Below are 7291 nucleotides of genomic sequence, written 5' to 3'. Positions count from 1 at the left end.
GGCTCAGAAGTTAAGAGCACTGACTGCTCTTCCAGAGGACCTGGTTTCAGTTCCCAGCACCCAAAGGGTGGCTCACAACCAAATGCAACCACACACAATGCAGTTCCAGGGGATCTGATGCCCTACTCAGGTCTCTGTGCTTATTGTGCTTACAAGGCCCTGGATTTGATCCCTAGGAACCTCCCCTCAGGAACACTCACAGAAAGGATTCTGAACCCCTTTGCCAATTTAAAACGGATTCCAGAAAGTTCTGCAGTGAAAAATTGTGTGGCAGCAATTACTTAACCACAGACCCCATTTTCATGGACCAGTAGGAAATGGCATCTTCAGGTGAAGTCCACAGAAACCCCCTCTGTTTGCATTCAGTAGCAAGGGCCTAAACCAGGCACCTCTGCCACCTGACTCTCACATCAACAGACTCATAGAGATAAAGTGCAATATGAACGAACGCACTGCCCCAACAGCAATAAAGGTACTTCCACTCCATGGCCCAGCCATGTCCATCATAGGACTCTGCTCAGTGAGGAGGGAACTGGGAACCTTGGCTTACCATTGTCACTGGCTTTCCAGGCAGGTGTGCAGTAAGGCCATGTGCACAGAAGTACATGTGGGTGCTAATAGCTGTCTCCAATGTGAGCCCACAGCCAGCTTCCAGGAGCTTCAGCTGGTACTTCACGGTCATCCCTCTTCTCCCACCTTCCCCATCTGCTCGCACACCCTCCATTCTGCAGAAATAATGATTTCGATTGAGAATGCCCAGAGCCGGCCTCCACGGAGCAGCTCCTGGTGTTCTGGTACTCCCAGGAGTAACAATTTAGGCCATATGAAAGTACAGTTGTGTTATAATTTTAAAAATACAAAGACAATCCTTACTGAGATATGCATAGCAAAGTATATTGTTTTACCCACTCTTAAGAATATACTTCAGGCTTATATTGTCATTGCCAGCATTCACGTTTATAATTTTCACATTATTCCAAAAGACACTGTGGACCTGTTAACTCTTCAGACTGTCTCCGCAGCCCCTGGTGGCTTCTGTTTCACTCTCTCCATGAATTTACCACTTAAGCACCTCATATAAAATGAATCAGGCAATATCTGTCCTTTTGTTCTTGGCTTAATTCACTTTTCATAATTTCCCCAGTGTTCCTTTAAACATAATATTTTTATTCACAATAATTGTGATGAATGTAATCAGTCATAAGTCATCATAATTTCATACAGGGAGGCATGATCCTATGTGTAATCTTCCACCAGAGATTTTGTAACAATATAAAAGATGAAGAGCTTGAGGCAGACACTGCGCTCACATGGGTCCTTTCTTTTCTGATACTATATCTGATAAAAGAGAAAGTCCTGATCACAATTGTTAGTCATCCTGATTGGAAAGATGGTCGCAAACCTCTGCTGTCTCTAAATGCATGGTTCCAACATAGCCTCAGCATATATGTTAGGATTTTTCTCTTTTTTTTTTTTTCTTTTTTTGGTTTTTCGAGAGAGGGTTTCCCTGAGATCCCTGGCTGTCCTGGAGCTCACTCTGTAGACCAGACTGGCCTCGAACTCAGGAATCTGCCTGCCTCTGCCTCCCAAGTGCTGGGATTAAAGGTGTGCGCCACCACCGCCTGGCCCAGGACTTTCCTTGCTGTGGTGATGTGGGGCAGTTGGGAAGAGGGCTCAGCAGTTAAGAACACTTGTTACATGATCATGAGAATTCGAGTCTGGATCCCACAGACACTTTACACCTTCAGACCTTAATGAATTGCCTGATTCATTAAGGGGCTGGAGACTGGAGGATTGCTGGGACTTGCTGCCTTCTAGCCTAACAAAGAAAACAAGAGTCTCCGGTAGTGGAACAGACCCTGGCTCAGAGGAATAAGGCAGTGATGGAGAAGGAGACAGGATGCTCTCTTCTGGCCTCCATGCATGCACAGATGTACATACCTGTACATGCACACATAAAGAAAAGTGAATAAATCAGAGCACATGCAACGTTTTGCTTCCCTCAGGATGGTGATAAACAGAGTCCTACACTATTCTGCGTCCATCTGGTTTCAACAAGTGTTTCTTCATGTGTGAGAGCATCATCTGGATTTCCTTTTCTTTATCTGATTTGTTTGCAGTTTCATTTTAATGTGATTATACCTGCATCTCATCATGTCATTGGTTTCTCCGGTGAATGGAAAGGGGTAAGAAGTGTGGACATCAAATTTGTTAAGATTTATGCCGTGGTTTTGCTTTCACATGAAATTCTAGTAATTGGGGCTGGAGAGATGGCTCGGGGGTTAAGAATACTGGCTGCTCTTTCAGAGGACAAGGGTTCAATTCCCACAACCCACATGGGAGCTTACTCCAGTTCCAGAGCACCCTCACAGAGACACACATGCAGGCAAAAAGTATGTATAAATAAATTTTATAATAAATAAATCTTAAAAAAATCTAGTAACAACAGTCAGAAATGACAAAGTTTACACTCTGACATGAAGGCAAGGGATGCAGCACTGGGTAAATCTGCCTTTCTGAAAGGGAGAGAAGAAGGGACGGAGGGTGTGGGGGGGGATCCTGGGGAGTAAAAAGGCTTTGCCCCACCCCTGGTTTCCAAACCAGAAGCAACTGCTTCTCATCCTAGCGAGCAGTCTTCTGCTAAGGCTTGTGTCGGCTGCCACTTTCCTCTCAGAAGCCATGCTGAAGAGATAGACCCTGTTGGCAACAGTTTGAGAGCACAGAGCACTTTCACAAAGCTGTTCTCTGGGGATAAAACTCCAGATAAAGGAGCAGCTGTCCATGTCTCGCCTTCATGTGAACCCTCAGCCGTTGATCATGTCTTGCTCTTCTCCTAAAGTCCAGCCTTAGAGGTAACTTGTCTGTAGACTGAGGAACAGGCTGTGCCCTGGGCTTTCTGACCATACCCACTAATCTCTGGGATTGGGCCTGGCAGGAGTCTTTTCTGGAGGTCTTCTACTGGAGGCATATCCCAGGGACCAGGAACCGAGTCTGTACTGAGGGAATACAATTATCCTCAGGCAGTAGCTCCAGGGTCCCCATCTCAGAGGCCAGCCAGCATTCCACAGGAGACAGCTGGCTTCTTCCTAATCAGCTATTTGAGTCAATGGACAAGAGGGATATATTTTGGAGATAGTTTACCAGTTATCCCTAGGGAGAAAGTACCAGGTAGGAAACTGAGTATTTCAAGGCTGACAATAAACTGCTTTTGAGAAATTGACTCATAATCTCAAAGGCTGTCAAGATAGATGAGAAAAACCTGGGACAATTGAGCGTGCAGCTTTTGATTCCTTTATCAATGCACTTGCTTGGACATCAGAAGGCAGGCAGGCTAGTACAGCCAATGGGGTTCTTTTAATTAAGTCAACAGGCATTTCTCATTTATTCCACAGGCTGAAATCATGCCTGAGATCAAAGAAGGAACCGTCAGTGGTCCAGTCCTGAAGACGTTTGTGTTAGATCTAAAGGATGCGGGGTATATTTATCACAGGCCATTGAATAATAGACACCAGACACCAAAGCTCCTCTTCCCAAGGTCAGCAGAAATGTACAAAGAACTGGATAAATATTGAATTATTCTTCAGGGTAACAGCTCAGGTTATTAATGTGATCTTTTAAAAATGTATTACCTTATTTGAAATTGGAACCCATCACTACATATGATTTTTGTTTGTTTGTCTGTTTGCCTTGGCTGTCCTAAAACTCACTCTGTAGACCAGGCTGGCCTTGAACTCACAGAGATCCACCTACCTCTGAGTGCTGGGATTAAAGGCGTGTGCTGCCACCACTGGGCTCTCTTTCCTCTTTGATTGGAACTCTGAGTAGACAGCTGTAAGGTATATGCTCAGCTCCACGCTACATAAACTCCTTTGTATTCACTGCTAGTGTCTCTGCGTTCTGAATAATTTCCTCTTGTCTATCTTCACACATTGTAATTCTCCTTTCAGTCATTTCTTGTATGTTGGTAAATCTGAGACTTGTATTTTCATTGCTGTTTTGCATTTCAAGAAGTTTTGTTTAGTTCTTCAAGCCATGCTAGTTTTATTTGAATGTTTTTTGTTAGATTTTGCTGTTTGCTATTCTCCTAGCTCTTGTTCACCATAACTTGTTCCCCTGTGCCTTGCTTACTTCTATCAGCTGTTTTGGGGTTTCCCTTTGCAAATTATTTCTGATAAATCCCTAAGGCACCAAGCAGAGCTTCGTCTTCTGCCTGGTGCAGACACTCCACCAATTCTGAAACACCTAGCCTCGGACTTAGGGTTTCTCAGCCAAGCTTAGCTTCCCATGCATTCGAGCTCCTGAAACATTCACAAGGAAACCGTTTCTCCAAGTTGTTCTTTATCTCCTGGTGCTGTTGTATCTGGAACTGAGGCAATTGTGTGCATAGATGCAGGGCATGTTCACTCCCGGCTCAACCTCATCCTGAGAAAATCACCCTCATGAGCTTGGCTCTGTGTTAAGTCTCCCTTTAGGTCTTTACCTTGGATCAGCCCTGGGCTCTATGTCTGTTGTACACCCTCCACAAGGACTGATGCCAGAGTTCACCTGGTTTAGCAAATGTCCCTAGAATAACGGCAATTACTGTCTGTGCCAACATCTCTGGCATCCCTTCTCCCTTCAGGCTTTGTTTGGAACTCTTTATGGTTTCACTGGGTCCTTACATCCCTTCTCCCTTCAGGCTTTGTTTGGAACTCTTTATGGTTTCACTGGGTCCTTACTGCTTTAAAGAGTTTGTGTGATGTGCTACTTACTACTCTTTTATAAGCCCACCAATCATCCCCCCCCATGGGAATGACTGATTTGAATAACTTAGCCAGTCTGCAATATTGTTAAAATGCTAACATCCTTTATAATTAAAAAAAAATACAATTTTTGTCCCCTTTCTCATTCTTTAAGCATAAGCACTTTATAGTAGTATTGGGTGTATTGGGTAGTAGTAGGAAGTATTGGGTATATTAGGTAGTAGTAGGCAGTATTGGGTATATTAGGTAGTCGTAGGTAGTATTGGGTATGTTAGGTAGTAGTAGGAAGTATTGAGTCAAGTTGTCTCTGTGATCCTGTGATTCTGGGATCCTGTGACCCTGGGCTTGTTAGAGCACCTGGGAGTGGAACTTCCTCTGGGTGTTTTGGGAATGACTGCAGAGTTTATACCCAAGGCCCAGACAGACTGGAAGCAACCTGAGCCACTGGGCTGGCAGAGTTCCTGTGTGCCTAGATCCTGCTGGTCCCAGTTACTCCTGGTGTTGGGACAGATGTTGTATCCTCCTCACCTCTGATCCTGGGTATGTTAGAACACCTGAGAGTAGAGCTCCCTCTGGGTGTTGTGAGACTGGCTGCATAGCTTGTGCCCAAGGTCTGCTCAGGGCACCAGCCCAGACAGACTGGAAGAGATCTGAGCCACTGGGCTGGTGGAGTTCTTGTGTGCCTGGTCCTGCTGGTCCCAGCTACTCCTGGTGTTGGGACAGATGTGTCCTCCTCACCTCTGATCCTGGGCGTGTTAGCCTAACATTTTTTTCTATAGATGTTTCAACAAGTGAGCACAAGCTTTTTCTTTGGTGTGTACATGCACATGCATGCAGATGTGATGCCAGTGTGCATCTGTGAAGGTACACACTCTGAAGGCCAGAGGCTGGTGGCAAGTTCTATCACACTCCACCTCTGTTTTTGAGACAGGATCTCTTCACTCAACAGCGTTTGCATATATGGCTACACTGGCTGCTCAGAGAACTCCAGGGATCTATCCATCTCTGTGCCCTCAGCCCATGAGTTATAATAGATGTATGTGGCTGAGCCTGGCCTTTTAAAAACTATTAGACTTACTCATTGTATTTTACATGTAGGTGTTTGGCCTGCATATATGCATGTGCCCGTGAGTCTATGTAGTACCCACAGAGGTCGGAAGAGGACATCAGATCCTGTGGAACTGGAGTTATGGTTGTAAACCACAAAATGGGTTTTGGGAATTAAACCTAGGCATTCTGCAAATGCAACAAGTACCTTAACTACTGAGTGGTCTCTCCAGCCCTTGCCTGGCTTCTCAGTTGCTTCTGGGGCTCCAAACTCAGGCCTGCATGCTAGCACAGGAAGTTCTGTACTCACAAAGCCCACCCACCCCCAGCCAGAAAAAGCATTTTATGTTTAGATTCCCCACTGTTATGTCACAGACCTTTTCCGCTGTCCAAAAGGACTCACAGAATCATGTTTAAATGCATTCTATCACTTGCTTGTTATTACTTTAATGCTGGACTATAATTTTCAATTTTTTATGTCACTAAAAAGTAGCATTGACTTTTCTTTTTTTAATAGCCAGTGTATTTTTAGCTTTGGGGTGAATATATGTACCATCCAACCTGAGTTTCTGATTAAGTAAGTCTAGGGTAGAACCAAGGAATATGCATGCCTGACAATTTCAGGTAGTGTTGATTCTGCTGATCCAAAAATGATAATTAAGTTATATTGCCACACTGTAATAACAAAATACATAAGGAGTGGTTTCAGCAGTCTCTAAAAGGCATTATTCATTTGTCCAAGGTCTGTGCTATCTTTGATTTTTCAGGAAAAAACATAATGCTTTTCCTGGTAAGAAAAGGAAATGGCCATGTCTGTTATGGGCTACTGCCCCCTTGCTCAGTGTGGAATCTTACTGCCTGGCACCACATCTCTATCAGCCAGCCTCACTTTGTTTTTAAAGTCACCTGCTGTCATTTAATTCACTTCCTTCACTGTTTTCCTTCCTGCAGAGACTCTTCGACCTCTGTCCCACATACCTTCTGAATATAGAAGTTCATGCCTTACCTCTGTATCTTTAACTCCTCTTACCCCTTTTATAGTTGTAATCTTTTCATTTCTTACATTTAAAGAAGTTGCCTTAGCCTACAGTCTTTTCTGGATTCTCTTTTTTAAATTATATTTTAAAAATCTTTAATTACATTCTATTGACATATTTAAGCCCTATTGTAGTATCAATAGCAGCATGTGGATGATTTCACTGATACTATCATGTGGGAATTTTGAGTAACATTGGAAAATTTGCCAATCAGGTGCTAGTACAGTCCATGACACCTCAGGTTGAAGTTGCATGATTAGGGGATCAAAATAGCTTTGTTATACTCCAGTAAACCCACCGCCCAGTGTGGTGTAGCAAACATCAAGTACGGGATAATGGAGTCGGCATGAGTCTGGGATTGTTAGCCACCACACCCAAGGGATCAATGTTGTTCCTCGTGGACAGAAGCCACTGCATGTAATATGTGGACTCCTGTAGCATCTACTTCATAGGGATCCTGGGAGG

Source organism: Mastomys coucha, unplaced genomic scaffold (assembly GCF_008632895.1).
Source record: "Mastomys coucha isolate ucsf_1 unplaced genomic scaffold, UCSF_Mcou_1 pScaffold22, whole genome shotgun sequence".
Taxonomy (NCBI): Eukaryota; Metazoa; Chordata; class Mammalia; order Rodentia; family Muridae; genus Mastomys; species Mastomys coucha.
Note: the sequence above shows the minus strand (reverse complement) of the source record.